Source organism: Schistocerca gregaria, chromosome 10 (assembly GCF_023897955.1).
Source record: "Schistocerca gregaria isolate iqSchGreg1 chromosome 10, iqSchGreg1.2, whole genome shotgun sequence".
Lineage (NCBI taxonomy): Eukaryota > Metazoa > Arthropoda > Insecta > Orthoptera > Acrididae > Schistocerca > Schistocerca gregaria.
The window spans coordinates 162,404,655-162,425,600 of NC_064929.1; positions in this window are offsets into that span (position 1 = coordinate 162,404,655).

Here is a 20,946-nt window from a genome sequence, read left to right on the forward strand (position 1 = left end):
TGTTCTAGAAATTTAATGTTACATTTGTCACAAGGTTCAAAAGTGGCTCTGAGCTCTATGGGACTCAACTTAGAACTACTTAAACCTAACTAACCTAAGGACATCACACACATCCATGCCCGAGGCAGGATTCGAACCTGCGACCGTAGCGGTCGTGCAGTTCCAGACTGAAGAGCCTGGAACCGCTCGGCCACTCCGGCCGGCGGGACAAGGTGTTTGGCAATTGCTGCATGAAGGTTTGCCCGCTTCAATGTGTGTGCACCTTCCCATGCAATTTCAGCTAGTCATGTGGAGTTTTGCGTTAGAATACTCGTGTTCTCGAGATGCATTCTGGGACTAGGTGTAACGTTTCTAGTTTCTTCATTTTCGACTGTAAGATACGGCGTGTGTCTTTTCAGTCGTTGTACAACAACTGGAGCAGATCTTATACAAAACACTTGCAATTTTTAGTGCTAACACTGAAATGAAAGTACTCGTTTCCATTCTTCCACTTTTAAAGATGTATTTTGATTGTAAACATTTAGTCTGTTCTCTTCCTCCTCCTCGCACTATGCTGCAAAGAGCTCACAGAAGCATGGTCCAGGGGGTCGCTAGGTGTTTGGACAAGCACAGAGGCCAGTTTGGTGATCTGCTCTGAAGACTATGGATGTTTTGTGAGAGAGATGCCGTCACTAATAGTGCATTTACAGTATTATAATCGGCCGCTCTTACTGAAAAGTCGTAAGTATGTTTGGCATCTCCATATCGATACGTTTTATAGTTATTTCTGTGATATGTACGGTATTTTACTTTTAACTGTTTATTTCTTTTCATGAATATTTCTGACTTGTCTTACCAAAACTTTTTTTGGTAAAACATAAAGAAATTAATGTTCTAGCATATGTATTGTTTAAAAAACTGTGTATGTTATTCTCTACTAAAAATATAAAGGGGAACGAAATTTTGTTACAATTTTTTATTATTATTATTAGCATGCAACTAATCGTGGTGTGGCGTAAGAGTACGCTAGGTTTGGTTCACCCTGTATATTTTGGTGTAATTAAAGAATTTATTATAATATAAATCAACGTTATTATTATTATTATTATTATTATTATTATTATTATTATTAAGTGACGCATTGAATGTGAGTGTAACGGCAGGCTGTATTTCAATGCAAGTGTGAGGGAGGAAGGGAGGGAGGGGGTGGGACAGTGACAAACGGTGACCTCCCAGAATCGAGCCCTGGATCCGTTGCCTGGCGATCACTGCATGGCGATACAGCCAGTTGCTTCGAAAGTGTGATAACTGGCGTAACTGTTCTAATGCGTTACGATCGGCCTTGGAAAAAAGTCCGAGAAATAACTTACTTCCTGTCGTCAGTAAGATTTCGTGATACTGATTGACTACAGAGGTTAACTTTCACACACGTTATTGGCTAGACCGGTTTTAACACTTATTTCTTAGCTGATGGCTACGTCACTATGCAGCTGGAGCGTGTATGTCCTCAGATCTCTTGCTAGATGACGTGATACTGTTATACTTGCATTAGAGGTGTGCGCGCAAGCTATGCCCTACACGCAAGAACGGCAGGACATATCGTTAGTAGTTCCTTCTCTACAAAAAATTCCTATTTTGTTACTTACAGTTTCAAGAACCATACATAAACTATATACAATATTCCCTTTAGTTCTCTTTGTAAACCCAAGCCATTCAATTATAATCCATACATATTGTAAAAATGTATACATGAACGTGTGTGTGTACGTACGTTCCACATCTCCTCTTAAATCACTGAACCAATATGAACCAAACTTGCAGTGGACGCGCATTCTGGAGGATGACCTGCGTCCAGCCATCTTGATTTAGGGTTTCCGTGATTTCCCTAAATCGTTTGACACAAATGCCGGGATGATTCCTTTGAAAGGGCAAGGCCAACTTCCTTCCTCTTCCTTCGCTAATCAAATGGTTCAAATGGCTCTAAGCCCTAAGGGAGTTAAACATCTAAGGTCATCGTTCCCCTAGACGTAGAACTACTTAAACCTGCCTAAGGACATCATACACATCCATGTCCGAGGAAGGATTCGTTCCTGCGACCGTAGCAGCAGCGCGGTTCCGGACTGTAGCGCCTAGAACCGCTCGGACACAAACGTACGCTTCAGCTAGTCGAACATGAAGTAGCGACCTGTTGGAATGTTGCCTTCTTGTAGAAAGCTCTTCCTATACTCTTTATCGCATTAGTCAGTCTGCAATCGGTAAAATAACCACACGCTATTATTTCAGCCCATTGATGGCTAATATCCCGTTATGTGTGATTTACGTATGCAGAAATGTTTTTATTGGACGCTGTGCTGGAATGGAAACCACTGTGGAAGACTGTGTGTTGTGTTTCTTTGTATAATGGTGATATATTTCATGGAATATGTGGTAGCATGCAATGGAATACAGCTTCAGAGATCAGGCTATTTCTTCACTACTTAAGAAAGTAGGTCATTCCCTAACACAGAGACGCAGTTTCCAACTGGTATTGCGGTAACTGCGTATCACTCTGTTTTCACATAAAGCTAGAGAAATTAAGGATATATTGGGTGTCTACTGAAAGGGAAACAAGTGGCGTGTGCAGAGGTAATCTCCACCGTATACCTCACTTTCTTTCGTGAAACAGAACACAGATTAAGATATAGAACATCTGTTAAACATGTTGTTGTTGTTGTCTTCAGTCCGAAGACTGGTTTGATACACTTCTCCATGCTACTCTATCCTGTGCAAGCCTCTTCATCTCCGAATAACTACTGCAACCTACGTCCTTCTGAATCTACTTACGGTGTCATGTCCGGGTTTCTCTCCACAATTTCACCCCTCACACTTTCCTCCATTGGCAGATGAGTGATTCCTTGAGCCATCCGCTCTAACCAGCTACTCAGTCCTGACGTATTGACAAGGACGGAAAAAAAGTTGGAACGTTAATTTTCCAGTCGCGAGGACAACGGAGCTACACATCTTACTTAGCCTAAGAGTGTTATTCATGTTTCCGACTAATTATTAAATCGCCATGTTATTTATGGACAGTGTTTAGATTACTATTGTTTCTGTTTCGCCCAGAGACAACGCAACAATGCAACGACGATGTTTTTAGTGTGTACCTACGTATGGTAATTGTGCCTTTTAGGACTATTTAATTAGCCTTTACTTCCAATTAAGTGCTCTGTTGTTCTTCCGAACTGTGACATTTACAAATGTCTCTTGTGGAGAAAAGCAGTAAATCATTTCCTACCATTGTTTATTGTTTTATGTCGCGACGTTGGTTCTTCCTGCTAGACCTGTGTTTTTGATTTCTGTGAGTGTGTAGAGAGTGAGGGAAGGGGAGATGAACTTATAACACCCAAACCTCCGGATGTCAGACACACTCAGATTGGTACCAAACGTTATATGTCGTTACGTTATCAACCAAATCACCGATGTAGTTCTTGCTATGTGCTATCGTGCAGTATAACATGGGTAAACGGTAATGAAAAGTAACACCGGAACTACAGAGCACAGGAAAGACCTATCTATGAGCAACAGATTTGCAGATCTCGCTTGGGTGAGTAGGTAACGAGTCAAGTCATCATGCCTAAGGTCGCTATTTCAAACCCCATCGATGGAAAATTTGTTTTAACTGTTCACGCATGAATTATAAGGTCCTGACGTGTAAAAGAACTATTCGGAGTTTCTGTTCCTTTGACAACGTGCTTTCGCTTCGTTAGTTGAAAGTAGCAAACTTACAGAGTACATTTGTACAGATACGTGTGGTGTTCTGTCGGACATGGGCGACAAAACAGACACCACTCGTGATGAAGCAGCTAGTGCGTTTGTTGTTTCACAGAATAAACGTAAAAAATCAGAACAGTAGAATAAAGGAACAATTGCATCACACATGCGGAACCATTATACAGTGCCATAATACAGTGAAAAAAAAAGGTGGTATCATTTGGGTTTGAACCCAGCACTCTTGGTACTACAACGCTCTACCTACTTCCCACGGACGCTATGTTACTCACAGTTGCGCTTTTTCTGCTCTCCGTAGTTCTGGTATTATCTTTTAATTAACGTTTATGCGTGATATGCTGGATGACGGCACATAGTACGAACTAAATCGGAGTTTCAGTTGATACTCTATCGACTTATAACATTTGGCGCCGATCTGTCTATCTGCAGGTTTGCTTATACTACGAGCGCGTCGGCAAATTATATCTTTCGATATTCCAATAAGTAGTCACCTGCGATTCCGTTTATAACCATTTAAAACATATAATTAGATATTAAAAAGTTATTTCTGTACAAATATTATGACGAATGTCGTGAGCATTCTCATACTTGCTTACTAAGTTAACCGTCTACACTCTACAGTGACCATTCCCTTACAGAGTTTAGAGGAGAAATCTTAGAACCTCACGCATCGTTCGCTGGGGACGAAGAAGGAAACATTTCACCAAATTATATGTAATTAATGTATTAGTTCGTACTAACATCATCCTCCCCCCATGAACCATGAACCTCGCCGTTGGTGGGGAGGCTTGCGTGCCTCAGCGATACAGACGGCCGTACCGTAGGAGCAACCACGACGGAGGGGTATCTGCTGAGACAAACGTGTGGTTCCTGAAGAGGGTAGTAGCCTTTTCAGTAGCTGCAGGGGCAACAGTCTGCATGATTGACTGAACTGGCCTTGCAACATTAACCAAAACGGCCTTGCTGTGTTGGTACTCCGAACGGTTGAAAGCAAGGGTAAACGAAAGCCGTAATTCTTGCAGCTTTACTGCATGGTTAACCGATGATGGCCTCCTCTTGGGTAAAATATTCCAGAGGTAAAATAGTCCCGCATTCGGATCTCCGGGCGGGGACTAATCAGAAAGACGTCATTATCAGGATAAACAAAACTGGCGTTCTACAGATAGGTACGTGTAATGTCAGATCCTTAATGTGGTAGGTAAGTTAGAAAATTTGTAAAGGAAAACGGACAGGCTAAAGTTAGATATAGTGGAAGTTAGTGAAGTTCGGTGGCAGGAGGAACAAGACTTCTGGTCAGGTGAATATAGGGTTATAAATACAAAATGAAATAGCGGTCATTCAGGAGTAGGTTTAATAATTAATAACAGAAAACTAACGTGGTTAAGCTACTACGAACATCATAGTGAACGCATTATTGTAGTCAAGATAGACAAGAAGACCACATCCACCACAGTAGTACAAGTTCATATGCCAACTAGCCCCGAAAATGATGAAACGTTTTAAGAAATGTATGATGAAATAAATGAAATTATTCAGACAGTGAAGGCAGACAAAATTTATTAGTAATGGGGACCTAGAATTTGTTTACAGAAAAAGAAAGAGAAGGAAAAGTAGAAGGTAGAAAGTACGACAGGACTGTTATTCAATTTGTATACTGCGCAAGTATAAAAGGAAACAAAAGAAAAATTTGGAGTAGGAATTAGAATCCAGGGAGAAGAAACAAAAACCTTGAGGATTGCCTACGACATTGTAATTCTGTCAGAGACAGCAAAGGACTTGGAAGAGCAATTGGACGGAATGGACAGTGTCTTCAAATGAGGATATAAGATGAACGTTAACTTAAGCAAAACGAGGATAATGGGATACACTTTTAATTAAATCATTTGATAGTGAGGGAATTAAATTGGGCAACGAGACACTTCAAGTAGTTGATGAGTTTTCCTATTTACGCAGTAAAATAATTGATGATGGTCGACGTAGACAGAATATAAAATGTAGACTGGCGATGGCGATGCGTTTCGGATGAAGAGAAACTTGTTAACATCGAGTATAAATTGAAAGTATTTGTATGGCGTTTATCCTTGTATGGAAATGAAACGGACAAGAAGAGAATAGAAGCTTTTGAAATGTGGTGCTAAAGAATAACGCTGAAGATTAGATGGGTAGATCACGTACCTAATGAGGATGCACTGAACAGAGCTGAGGAGAAGAGGAATTTGTGGCACAACTTCACTAGACGAAGGGATCGGTTGGTTGGACATGTTCTGAGGCATCAGGGGATCACAAATTTAGTATTGGAGGGCAGTGTGGAGGGTAAAAATCGTAGAGGGAGACCAAGAGATGAATACACTAAGCAGATTTAGAAGGATGTAGGTTGCAGTAAGTACTGGGAGATGAAGCAGCTTGAACAGGATAGAGTAGTATGGAGAGCTGCATCAAACCACTCTTTGGTCTGAAGACAACAACAAAAACAACAACAACAACACCCGACAACAACAACAATAACAACAACAACCTCCCTTTCTTGACCGAGTATGACTGATGAAGTCGATTTATTGGTGTGCCAAATACAGAACTACGTTTAGTTCTATTTCCGAACACAATGGAAGAACGAGACAGATGAGCTCGAACTAAAAAGGGCACAAGGCAGCGTTGCGTCCATTCTCCCTTACTGTTCAATCTGTGTGTCGGAGAAACAACGAAGGAATTAAAATAATTGTTCAGAATTGGAATTAAAATTGATGGTGGGCATACAGGATGTTTACGAAATAGAGGGAACAATTTATGGCATTTATTCACAATATGCAGACAATAAAAAAGTTTATTAGAACTTACAAAACGTGTCCGGAAATATTCGATTTCCAAGTTACGGCGATCAAAACCGTGACATTCACCGGACCTTTTGTATTTCCGAAAGCACTTGCCGTGACAGAAGATACTGACTGGACAGTTAATTCCGAGCAGGCCGGGGTTGCCGAGCGGTTCTAGGCGCTACAGTCTGGAACCGCGCGACCGCTACGGTCGCAGGTTCGAATCCTGCCTCAGGCATGGATGTGTGTGTGATGTCCTTAGGTTAGGTTTAATTAGTTCTAAATTCTAGGGGACTGGTGACCTCAGAAGTTAAATACCTCAGTGCTGAGAGCCATTTGAACCAAGTTAATTGCGAGTGAAGGGTACACGGAGTGTTGTACTTGGCGTTCGTAATGTCCTCAGATCAGGAGCTGGCAGCAGTGCAATTCGTGTACGGTAAGGCTGACGGTAATGTTGCTCTTGCCAGGACATGTACCCACAGTCAAAGTGTTCAAATCGGAAGACATTTGATAGTCTCCACAGCCGTCTTAGCGCTCATGCGAAGCTTGCGTCTCCTGGTTTAGAGAGGGGACATCCAGGATCTACAACTCCAGATGCATAGGAAGAACTCTCGAGTCTGTGTTCACGACTCCTTACAGCAAACGAATGTTTGTTTTGTAATTGAATGTTCTTCGTACCACTGTCTGGTGATTATCTTTACCATCCCCAATGTGTACAATAGATTATCTTGCCCGAGTATGTTCTGCCAGTAGTTCTCGCTGCAGTGTGGTACAAATTCGGAGTTCCCTGCCTCAGTATTACACAAAGATGAAGCCTAAATCATTCGAGATGTCCTACAGTCTTCCCCAATCAGCATGTGTGGTCACACGCAAATATTCCGTTTCACAACCAAGAACATTTCATCCTCAAGAGGTGGATAGGTGTCACTGGTGGTCGCTTAGTTGGAGCCATATGCTGGGTGGTTATAATTAAAATGCAGCAACTCACAGAAGGCCCGGTGTGAGTTGTAACTACCGTATGGCAGCGAAACTTGATATATGTTAATGTGGAACCGATTTATGCTGGAAAAAAATTAGATTCAATTTTGAGCATCAGGTACAAATCTGTCGCAGTGAACGCAAGTAGGACGCATATAAATGTTTCCATATGTAATGGATTTGGAACGGCACGCGAGCAGACGACGTCAAACATCTACATACAAACACCGCAATCCACCATACGGTGCGTGGCGGGGGGTACCTCGTACCACAACTAGCATCTTCTCTCCCTGTTCCACTCCCAAACAGAACGAGGGAAAATGACTGCCTATATGCCTCTGTACGAGCCGTAATCTCTCTTATCTTATCTTCAAAAATGGTTCAAATGGCTCTGAGCACTATGGGACTTAACATCTGTGGTCATCAGTCCCCTAGAACTTAGAACTACTTAAACCTACCTAACCTAAGGACATCACACACAGCCATGTCCGAGGCAGGATTCGAACCTGCAACCATAGCAGTCCCGCGGTTCCTGACTGAGCGCCTAGAACCGCGAGACCACCGCGGCCGGCTGTCTTATCTTTGGGGTGTTTCCGCGAAATATAAGTTGGCAGCAGTAAAATTGTACTGTAGTCAGCCTCAAATGCTGTTTCTCTAAATTTCCTCAGTAGCGATTCACGAAAAGAACGCCTCCTTTCCTTCAGAGACTCCCACCCGAGTTCCTGAAGCATTTTCGTTACACTTGCGTGATGATCAAACCTACCAGTAACAAATCTAGCAGCCCGCCTCTGAATCGCTTCTATGTCCTCCCTAAATCCGACCTCATAGGGATCCCAAACGCTCGAGCAGTACTCAAGAATAGGTCGTATTAGTGTTTTATAAGCGGTCTCCTTTACAGATGAACCACATCCTCCCAAAATTCTACCAATGAACCGAAGACGACTATCCGCCTTCCCCACAACTGCCATTACATGCTTGTCGCACTTCATATCGCTCTGCAATGTTACGCCCAAATATTTAATCGACGTTACCGTGTCAAGCGTTACACTACTAATGGAGTATTCAAACATTACGGGATTCTTTTTCCTATTCATCTGCATTAATTTACATTTATCTATATTTAGAGTTAGCTGCCATTATTTACACCAATCACAAATCTTGTCCAGGTCATCTTGTACCCTCCTACAGTCACTCAATGACGACACCTTCCCGTACACCACAGCATCATCAGCAAACAGCCGCACATTGCTGTCAACCCTGTCCAAAAGATCATTTATGTAGATACAAAACAACAGCGGACCTACCACACTTCCCTGGGCCACTCCAGATGATACCCTCACCTCCGATGAACACTCACCATTGAGGACAACGTACTGAGTTCTATTACTTAAGAAGTCTTCGAGCCACTCACATGCTTGGGAACCAATGCCATATGGTCGTACCCTAGTTAGGAGTCTGCAGTGGGGCACCGAGTCAAACGCTTTCCGGAAGTCAAGGAATATGGCATCCGTCTGACACCCTTCTTCCATGATTCGCAAGATACCGTGTGAAAAAAGGCCGAGTTGCGTTTCGCAGGAGCGATCTTTCTAGAGCCGTGCTGATGCATGGACCGCAACTTTTCTGTCTCAAGGAAATTCATTATATTGGAACTGAGAATATGTTCGAGAATCCTGCAACAAACCGATGTTAAGGATATTGGTCTGTAATTTTGAGGATCCGTCCTTTTACCCTTCTTATATCCAGGCGCCACCTGCGCTTTTTTCCAGTCTCTCGGGACTTTACGTTGAGCAACAGATTCGCGATAAGTGCAAGCTAAGTAAGGAGCCAATGCAGTAGCGTACTCCTTGTAAAACCGAATTGGAATCCCATGAGGACCTGGCGATTTATATATTTTCAACCTATTATTTTCAAATGAGGAAGGCATAATGTTGCTTTTATTATCAAACGACACTTACGCAGTTTGTGCAGTATGAGCACGGGAGACATCGATGAGATGCTGCATCCGTAGAACGAAACGATTTAAGATTCAGATCAGGTGATATTACAGGTCATTCTCTGGAGACAACACGTTAGTGAAGGTTACTTTAAGCAGAGCGACATTAGGTGTTTCACTGTCTTGCACGAGAACAGTGTTTTCCACACCGTTCGACCCTTCCAAAGCAGGAATAACATGCCGTACAATAAGGTCTCGATAAGTGCAGACGTAACGGTACACCTGACAGGCCCTCTGGTTGTATTCTCTTCGAAGAAGAAAGGACAGAGGATAAAGGTACTTGTGAATCCACACCAGATAGACACATACAGCGGGTGCAATGACTCATCGTGCCGAACACGCTGTTTAACAGTATTCCAAACTCGACAGTTCTGAGTATTCACTGCATCCTGTAGCGTAAAGTCAGTCCACAGAATATTTTCGGGCCACACATTATCAACTTCTGGCTGTGTCAGGTGCCAAAGAGCAAATCCAGACCGTTGCTGCGGATCATGAGGTTTCAGTTACTGCACTGTCTGGATCTTGCACGGGTACCAGTGTAAAAAAAGACCACCACAAAATTTCCAGTAGTGTTGACCACGGGATGGACAATTCTCGTCACACTGCACAAGCACTGAGCACTACCCGGGGCACAGGCTGCATCGTTAGTTACAGCAGCAGCGACGTCGTCAGTAACTTCCACCAGCATAGGACGCCTTCCTCTTCCAGGTGCCACACCGCGCTCACACGTGTTTTCAAATTCGTTTATCAGCTTCCTTTTAATGACATAACGCGTCTCCTCAGGCTTTTCATTCGGCGAGACTCTCTCATTGCAACACTATAATTGCTGCTGTTCACATTAAACAGTTTGACTAACAGCGCGCTATCTCTCTTATCGACAGCCCTTCTGTTCCCTAACATTATGGCTTATCACATGACAGCGCAAGTTCCATATCGTCCCTGATCGATGGATAGCTACAGATCGCCCAATTGCTTGGCCTTCACGCTAACCTGATTTGGAACGTGTCGATTTCGTGGCAATTTAAAACGATTTGTTTGTTTGTCTCAATTGGGTGGTACTGAATCCTATCGGAACAGAATCGTGGCAGGCTACGGATTTGGGATATTGTTCGCAGTGCCATGAGACACTGATGTGCAGCCTGTATTCGTGAGGCAGCCGGACTTTTTGAACATCTACTACCTGCAGGAAGAAAACCATTTCGTTAGATATAACTACTTTTGATGGCCGTAATTCGGAAACCAAGTGTTTCAGGACGCAAGTTGTAATGAAGTCTTATATTGTTTAGGTATTGTGAACATGTACCTGAAATTATGATCTCTATTTTTGTAACAACCTGTGTATCGATATAAGGTTTACTGTTTACACCGCTGTCTTCACTAAAAATCTACAGGAACTACAACTCCTACCGAATGCAATGAACTATCTACAAGACACGGGATATGGACTGGGAGTAAATCAAAGAAAGACGAAAGTGATGTGGAGCATCATAAATAAGGTTAACTATATACTAAACGTCAAAACCTGAGACACGAGGGAGACAAAGTAAAGCAATTCTGCTATCTTGGAAGGTGGATAAGAGAACAGGCTAGCACAGGAAAAACCATTATCCCTCATTTAAAAAAAAAATGTCTACTGGCATCAAACGTACACCTTAAACTGAGGATGCAATTGCTGAGAAAGTACGTTTGAAGCACTGCATCGTACTACGGGAAAAGTGAAGCGTTTGAAATTTGATGCTGCAGAAAGAGAGTTGAAAATTAGATGGATCAATTAGTTAAGAACTGAGGCGGCTGCTATTTGCGAACATCAGTTTTACAGTAGTTTTGCTATCAGAACAATGTTTTTGGCTCTCACATGGCTGAATGTTGCTTCATTACGGTTCTGAAGTAAATGTTTGGGTATTATCACTTTCAAAATCCTACAGTTTAATCTCGTCAGAGCCACATTCATTATACTCTTCTCTCACCACCTCTAGTTTGTTTTTGACATCCGCCATTTATCGTTCCCAAAACTATCCTTTCTTATGCTACAAAATCCAAGAGTCCATATTAGCTCATTTTTAATCTATACAAATAAAAATATTAATATTCATTCGATAAAAATCAGTTATCTCCGAAAATTGTTCACCGATTGCTTGAAATGTTTCACACAATGTTGCATACGAATATGCGCTTCCTTTCATATACATACTGCAGCACAGCATATATTAAAGGAAACATATGTAAATATGTATGCAACAATTATAGGGCAAATCTACATAAAATTTAAATGTTTAGTTGTTCAAAATCTTAATCCTCCGTAAGGTCTTCACCAATTGCTTCAAAATTTTCACACAGCGTTTCATTTGAGTATGACCATGTTTTTATTTATCCGTTTTTTAAAATAAATATATTACATAAATAAAAATGTAATAGCGGGCACACATTTTATACGACATTCGGATATAGGTTATGACATGTTCGATATGCCTGCCATCACTGGCGGTGATGTGTCGCGGACGAATAGCGACGTTCTGCATGTCCCGGTGAAGCGTCGGAACATCGATGCTGTCGATGACCTCCTGAATGACTGTTTTCTGCTCAGCAATGGTTTTGGGGCTATTTATTTGCATCTAGTCTGTAATACAGCCTCACGAAAATAAGTCACTTGTGTTTTGATCCGGAGAATATTTCGGCCAATCGAGGCTCATGCCAGTGGCCTCTGGATACCCCAGAGCTAGAATGCGGCCCCAAAGTGCTCCTGCGGCACGTCAAACACTCTCCTGCTTCGATGTGTCGAGCTCTGTTTTGCAGGAACCACATATTGTCGAAGTCAGCGTCACTTTGAATAATGAGGATGAAATCATCTTCCAAAACGTTCACGTACCATTCGGTAGTCACCGTGCCATCAAGGAGTATCGCATCAATTATTCAGTGACTGGACATTGCACGCCACACAGTCACCTTTTGGGAGTGAAGAGATTTCTCGGTCGCGAAATGCGGATTCCGTCTCCCAAATGCACCAATTTTGCTTATTTACGAACCCATCCAAATGAAAGCACACTGCGCATACTAATTCCCATCATGCCCCACGGCCAAGCGGGCAGTTTGGATGTCCGAACGCTAATCGTCAGAACTTCTGAACGATTTTGAAACGTTGTTAGCAAACTGGTAAGCTGTATTCACAGTTTACGATTACAATACTTCTACAGAATCTGAATTTGCAAGAACAATAAACATCGCTGAAGGTAACAGCGAGGGGTCAAGAGAAAATGACCAGAGGAGTGGCAGGAAATGGACACAGAACACCGAAAGGACGAGACGGATAGAAAGAGACAGGGAGAACAGGACGAGACGCGGGGAGTGGGGGAAGAAAATTGATATAGAAACGTGGGAGAAAGTGATGCACTGAGAGAGAAGAGGAAGGAGGAGAAGGAGGGAGAGGGGAGGAGAAAATTGCCAGACGAACGTTGGTGAGGTGATGGACAGGGAGAGAGATGGAGAGGGGACAGGAAGAGATAGAGACAGATAGATAGATGATTGATAGAGAGAGAGAGAGAGAGAGAGCGGTATAGGTGATTGACAGAGAAAGAGGAGAGAAGGCGTTCTGGATGTGTTCCAGTTCCTATACGTATTAGAAACGTGTGCGTTGTCTTTCCTATCTTTTCCATTTACTCAGAGCCACAGAAAAGTGTGGTCGGGTACAGTTAGTTAATAACAGAATTACTTAAATAAACCTATCATGCACCCCGCTCTTTAAGTTGTATCTCTGCTTGCAGTCATTTGCCTCTTGTCAAAAGGGAAACTATATCAGAGGCTGGAAAGGGAAAATCTTGACATGCATAATGTCGTATTTCGGTTGGGAGAGGGGAACCGGGTAGCAGGGAAACGCACCACACGAAAGATAATTTTTACTCATTTCAAAATAAGACGCTCTTCACGCTAGACACTTAGATGTCATCACTGACAGGTGAATTCTGAGCCCAGTCGTAATATTGGATAAAAATCGGACTTTTTTTCCTTTTTCCCGGAACAACATAAGTTTCAGTGGAGGTACTTTCCATCTTTGTACATAGTACACACATCAAAATAAGTTTTGCATCACATCGGTTCCGAGAGTTCCGGAACCTGTACAGAAAATTGGAATAGAGATCAACATAAACATCATTTTCGCCTTTTTATTGCTCATGAAAACCACACATTTCATGTCGTACCTCCACACAGCGAGACCTTCATGGGTGATGGTTCACATTGCTGTACACACCGCTACCTCTAATACACAGCAGCACTTCCTCTTGCATTAACTCACGCCTGTATTCGTCGTAGCATACTATCCACGTGTTCATCAAGGCACTGTTGGTACGAATTGTTCCACTCCTCAACGGCGATTCAGCGTAGATCCCTCAGACTGGTTTGTAGGTCACGTCGTCCATAAACAGCCTTTTTCAATCTGTCCCAGGCATGTGTCGATAGGGTTCATGTCTGGAGCACTATAGTCAAGCGATGTCGTTATGCCGAAGGAAGTCATTCACAAAGTGTCCACGATGGGGGCGCGAATTGTCGTCCATGAAGGCGTATGCCTCGCCAATATGTTGGCGATATGGTGGCAGTATCGGTCGGAGGATGGCATGCACGTATCGTACAGCCGTTACGGTGCCTTCCATGACCGCCAGCGGCCTTGCTGGACCGTGTGTCTGAGGCGTTCAGCTTTACCGGGTTGTCTCCAAACACGTTTCCGACGATTGTCTGGTTGAAGGCATATGCGGCACTAATCGGTGAAGAGAATGTGATGCCAAGCCTGAGCTGTCCATTTGGCATGTTGTTGGACCCATCTACCGCACTGCATGGTGTCGTAGTTGCAAAGATGGACCTCGCCATGGACGTCGGGAGTGAAGTTGCGAATCATGCAGCCTATTGCGCTCAGTTTCAGTCGTAACACGACGTCCGTGGCTGCACGAGAAGCATTATCCAACGTGGAGAGGTTGCTGTCAGGGTTCGTCCTAAGCATAACCCGTAGGTAGCGGTCATCCACTGCAGTAGTAGCCCGTGGGCGGCCTGAGCAAGACATGTCATCGACAGTTCCTGTCTCTCTGTATCTCCTCCATGCCCGAACAACATCGCTTTGGTTCACTCCGAGATGCCTGGACACTTCCCTTGTTGAGAGCCCTTACTGGCACACAGTAACAATGCGGGCGCGATCGAACCGCAATATTGACCGTCTAGGCATGGATGAACTACAGACAACACGAGCCGGGTACCTCTTTCCTGGTGGAAAGACTGGAACTGATCGGCTGTTGGACCCCCTTCGTCTAATAGGCGATGCTGATGTATGATTGTTTACATCTGTGGGCGGGTTTACTGACATCTGTGAACAGTCAAACGACTGTGTCTGTGTATAATATCCACAGTCAATGTTTATCTTCAGATCTTCAAAAGTGGTTCAAATGGCTCTGAGCACTATGGGACTTAACAACTTTGGTCATCAGTCCCCTAGAACTTAGAACTACTTAAACCTAACTAACATAAGGACATCACACACGTCCATGCCCGAGACAGGATTCGAACCTGCTACCGTAGCAGTCGCGCGGTTCCGGACTGCGCGCCTAGAACCGCGAGACCACCGCGGCCGGCTCTTCAGGAGTTCTGGGAACCGGAGTGATGCATAATTTGTGTGTGTGTGTACCTTATGAATACAATACAAGAACGGTGCATTCGATTTGTATGTGGATTTTGAAGTCAACTCGACACATACTGTCTAAGAAAACAACGCTCCACTAAGGAATTATCCAAATGGGACGAAAATCGGCAGATGGATAGACAAATAAACGATTATTATATCAGAAAATTACTAGATTTGATCAAGAGAAATAAACTCACAGAATGAGGGGTTATTTTCACTTTTTTTATTTCAAATAACTTTTAGTGGAGATACCAGAACTTTATATCCATATGAATCATTTGGTCGAACAAGGGTCACGTCGTATCAGTAGAAGTGTTCGAAATATGGGTATTGAGTTAGAGAAGGGACTATGTCCCGATATGACCAGAAAATATACTACAAAAGAGTACGAAAGTTTGAAATGTTCGTCGTCTCCGAAGCAGAACTTTCATAAACGTGGAAACAGAAAATATTGTAGACTTCACGAGCTGGTGACCTAACCACAACTACTGCCTCAGTGTGCTGTTATGCTAACAAACGAAAAATGACGTTTCAGATATCTACGTACGACCAGTTCATTTTCTGTAGCGATTCTCCTGGAATTATGAATTACATTCACTGATGGAATGACTGCTTTTCAATTTCCACTGGCCAGAGGAGGATGTAAGGCAGGTCTTCTGAATGAAGAAGCATACAGTGAACCTGTTCAAATAAAAAAGAAGAAACTGGATGACATAAAGGAAATGCTATGATAGAAATCACTTTATAACAGAATCTGCAGTGGACAACGAAGGATGGACAAGATGATAGAGGCACACCCAGCACTGACTGCTCAGCTCTATTTTGAGTGTGGGTGTGTTTTGTGTGCGTTATAATAAACCTGTATGCTCATAACACTCTCCTTTATTGCTATAATGAACATACAAGCTTGCATAACACAACCTCTCCGCTGCAAACAGAACCCTAGCTGCCACATCATCAGGTTCGAAAAACAGTCATCTATACAAACTGGATTACTCAGCACACACGATGGACAAAGTATGTTGCAACAGCGTTTATTGTTTTACCCTGGGGCAATTACTACATAGCATCTCCATGGTAGCACGCTGAATACCACATCATGATCCATTTTCCAACTCACCAATCCAACAGAAAAAAAACGGAAGCAAATAAAGCAATATCTTATGATATTTGAGGTTGACTGAGATGATAACCCTTGATGCATATTCTTTCCTCCCATCACTTCAATTACTTCAAAACCTTGTTAACGGATTCTTTTGTTGCTCCTTGGTGGAACTACTTGGTAATTCAGAATGAAAAAAATGGTTCAAATGGCTCTTAGCACTATGGGACTTAACATCTGTGGTCATCAGTCCCCTATAACTCAGAACTACTTAAAACTAACTAACCTAAAGACATCACACACATCCATGCCCGAGGCAGGATTCGAACCTGCGACCGTAGCAGCCTCGCGGTTCCGGACTGAGCGCCTAGAACCGTAATTCGGAATGAAAAGCACGAAACTATGGATATTCTACATTATTAATTCAATAGGGTTATCGATTGTCGGCTAAAAGGCCATCGTGAGATTCTGACTTATCGTCGTTGTCAAAGAGTACACAAAATTGGTGACCAGAATTGAAAAAGTACTGCACATCGAGAGTGAGGTGTAAACACAGAGTAAAAGTAATCTCTGAAAATACAATGGCAACGTAATCGAAAATGTTCCAGTTAAACACCAAGGAAATTTGGGAGTGGTTTGATAATGTTGGTAAAATAGCAAAAAAGGAAAAAAGTTTTTAAACAGTTCAACTTACCTCGCTACATAGTCTCCTTTAGTCACACATACTTACTACACCGATGCTCCAGCTTTTTCATTCCATCGGAAATACAAGTTCTGTCAAACTTTGGAAAATGCTCGTTCACGGTAGCTATCACTTCCTCATTTGATAACATTTTCTTCCCAGCAAGCCAAAGTTTCAAGTTAGGGAACAGGAAGAAGGCACTTTGGGCAAACTGGTGAATAGCATGGACGAGGAAGCAATTCATAGTCCAGTTCATGCACTTTCGCCGTTGTTGTCGCTGACTTGTGGGAGAGCTCATCATCTAGATGAAACAGCACTTTTTTCCGTGCGGACCTACGTCTTTTTTGAGCCAACCCAGCTTTCAGACGATCCACCGATGAAGCATGATGTAGTTCAGTTATAGTTCTGGCTTTTTCCAAGTAATCTATAGGGAATATTCCTTGGGAGTTTCAAAGAACATTTGCTATCGCCTTACTAAAACTAAACTCGGGCCGAAGAGGTCATGAAGGCCCAACGGTGCCGACCGGCCGCCGTGTCGTCCTCAGGCCACAGGCGTCACTGTGTGTGTGTGTGTGTGTGTGTGTGTGTGTGTGCGTGCGTGCGTGCGTGCGTGTGTGTGTGTGTGTGTGTGTGTGTGTGTGTGTGTGTGCGCGCGCACAGGTGCTGTTATGTGAGGGCATAAGGTGGAAGAAAAGGAGGACAACATTAACAAAGAATTAAACTCAAAAGTGAAGAAGATGTAATGTGATGAAACACAATAGTTGGATATGCTATTAGATCTTAATGTTTTTCTGGTTTAGTGCTGTTATATTAATTTACTGTTTAAATTTAACGTTTTCAATTACGTTACCATTGCACTGCCAGAAGTGACATTTGCTGTCTGTTTACACCTCACTGTCCTAGTATAGCACTTTTCAAAAGTTGACGACGATATTTAATTAATCTCTGTTGATCCGTCGTGACAACGAGAAAGCGGCCGGTGAGATATTTACTAAACAAGAATCACAAAACAGCCGTACGATTTCAGAAGTTGTTATTTAGACGACCAGATTCGTGACGCCTGAAGACGGCACTAATGAGGTGCCGAAACTGGTCGTGGCACTAAAATAACAACTTCTGAAAACATATGGCTGTTTGGTGATTTTTCTTTGGTAAATAGTTAAAGTCTGATGATGGTCTTACCAGCCGGAAAAAGGTCACCACAGTAAATTAAGAGTGTACACCATCCACAATTTTGTGCTTCTCATTTATACTGGGCGATTTGTTTCAGTGCCGGCGGTTATGGTTAAAAATTCCAGGTAATATACCGTAGCCTCACGAAGAGCAATTTTTTGTGTGGCAACCGTACATCAACTTCTCTGGAACGATTTGTAAATATCCGAAGAGACGAATTAGAGTGTACATGGCCCGTAGATGGTAAAGAATTGACAGAGTCATCTCGAAATTGCGACAGTAAATCAAAGCATGACCGCGAGCAAAATTTAAATCGGAGCAACCGCTGCGGGTAATTGTGATACGGAGGAATCCCACTGCTTGACTTTCAAAGTGTCGCGGCTCAGAAACGCCGGAGACGCAAGTAAGAAGACGTGTAATGAGCGCAGAATGGAGACGGAGGGCGCGCGGCGCGGCGTGTTTGTGAAAAGGTGCACGTCGAGATATGCGGGGGAATTAGGAGTCGGCCGGACACAAATCATGTCCGGAGGACAGGCGCCCTTCGATGGACGGGGACGGGGACGTGTCCGCACTGTCAAAGTCTCTCCCCGGGCCGGATCTTCTCGCCGCTGCAGCGGACACACGGGGCCGCATTCCCTCGGAATTACTGGGACCCTTGGAACGGCCAGCCATGACAAAAGTACTCCCCGTGCCGTGCGAGATGCGAGGGACAGGCGAAATACCCTCTTACTTCAAGAAGAATGTAATTACCCCAGTTGCAGAGAAGGCAGGTGCTGTCAGGTGTGCATATTAGCGAACCATCAGTCTAATTTCGGAATATCAAATGGTTCAAATGGCTCGGAGCACTATGAGGCTTAACATCTGAGGTCATAAGTCCCCTAGAACTTAGAACTACTTAAACCTAAGTAACCTAAGGACATCACACATGCATGCCCGAGGCAGCATTCGAAACAGCGAACGTAGCAGTCGCGCAGTTCCGGACTGAGGCGCCTAGAACCGCTCGGTCACCACGGCTGGTTTCGGCATATCCATCCTTGTTAAGTAGGAGGTGAGGACCATAGCCAACAGAAATATTACAATTTTCAACACCACCCTCAGCTGTAATTTCATTACTTGTTTATTGGTAACAGGTTTTGACGATACACTTCATCATCATCATCAGGCTCTCTTAATACAGAGTGGCTTAATTTTGCGGAAAGACACCAGTCTCACTCTGTGGGTGCTTACTATGGGAGAAAATGCAGGCACTGGTTACTGACTAACGTCTTTCGGGAAAACTTCAGCCACTATATACACTCCTGGAAATGGAAAAAAGGACACATTGACACCGGTGTGTTAGACCCACCATACTTGCTCCGAACACTGCGAGAGGGCTGTACAAGCAATGATCACACGCACGGCACAGCGGACACACCAGGAACCGCGGTGTTGGCCGTCGAATGGCGCTAGCTACGCAGCATTTGTGCACCGCCGCCGTCAGTGTCAGCCAGTTTGCCGTGGCATACGGAGCTCCATCGCAGTCTTTAACACTGGTAGCATGCCGCGACGGCGTGGACGTGAACCGTATGTGCAGTTGACGGACTTTGAGCGAGGGCACACAGGGCCAACACCCGGCATCGTGGTGTGGGGAGCGATCTCCTACACTGGCCGTACACCTCTGGTGATCGTCGAGGGGACACTGAATAATGCACGGTACATCCAAACCGTCATCGAACCCATCGTTCTACCATTCCTAGACCGGCAAGGGAACTTGCTGTTCCAACAGGACAGTGCACGTCCGCATGTATCCCGTGCCACCCAACGTGCTCTAGAAGGTGTAAGTCAACTACCCTGGCCAACAAGATCCCCGGATCTGTCCCTCATTGAGCATGTTTGGGACTGGATGAAGCGTCGTCTCACGCGGTCTGCACGTCCAGCACGAACGCTGGTCCAACTGAGGCGCCAGGTGGAAGTGGCATGGCAAGCCGTTCCATAGGACTACATCCAGCATCTCTACGATCGTCTCCATGGGAGAATAGCAGCCTGAATTGCTGTGAAAGGTGGGTATACACTGTACTAGTGCCGACATTGTGCATGCTCTGTTGCCTGTGTCTATGTGCCTGTGGTTCTGTCAGTGTGATCATGTGATGTATCTGACCCCAGGAATGTGTCAATAAAGTTTCCCCTTCATGGGACAATGAATTAACGGTGTTCTTATTTCAATTTCCAGGAGTGTATTTAGAGAGCTGGCCGGAGTGACCGAGCGGTTCTAGGCGCTACAGCCTGGAAACCCGCGGCCCATACGGTCGCAGGTTCGAAACTTGCCTCAGGCATGGATGTGTGTGATGTCCTTAGGTTACTTAGGTTTAAGTAGTTCTAAGTTCGAGGGGACTGATGATCTCAGAAGTTAAGCCCATAGTGCTGAGAACCATTTGAACCATTCTTATATTTAGAGAGCCTGATGATGAAAAAAGTGTATCGTCGAAGCCAGTTGCCATTAATTTGATATTGAAATTAAAGCTGTTGAAAATTGTAATATCAGTCTAGTAAGTCATGGCTACAAAATATTTTCGTGAATTACATACACAATAGAAAGACGGGAGAGATCAGTCTGGGTTCTGGTGAAATGTAGGAACACGAGAGTCAGTACTACCCTGCCATTTTTCTTAGAAAATGAGAAACGAAAGCCGACGTTTATATCTGTTGATTTAAACAAAACTTTTAATGAAGTTGAATAGAATACTCTGAACTTCCGAAGACAGTGAAGATAAAATACAGTGGGTGAAAGGGTATTTGAAACTTCTACACAAACCGTCCTGCAAC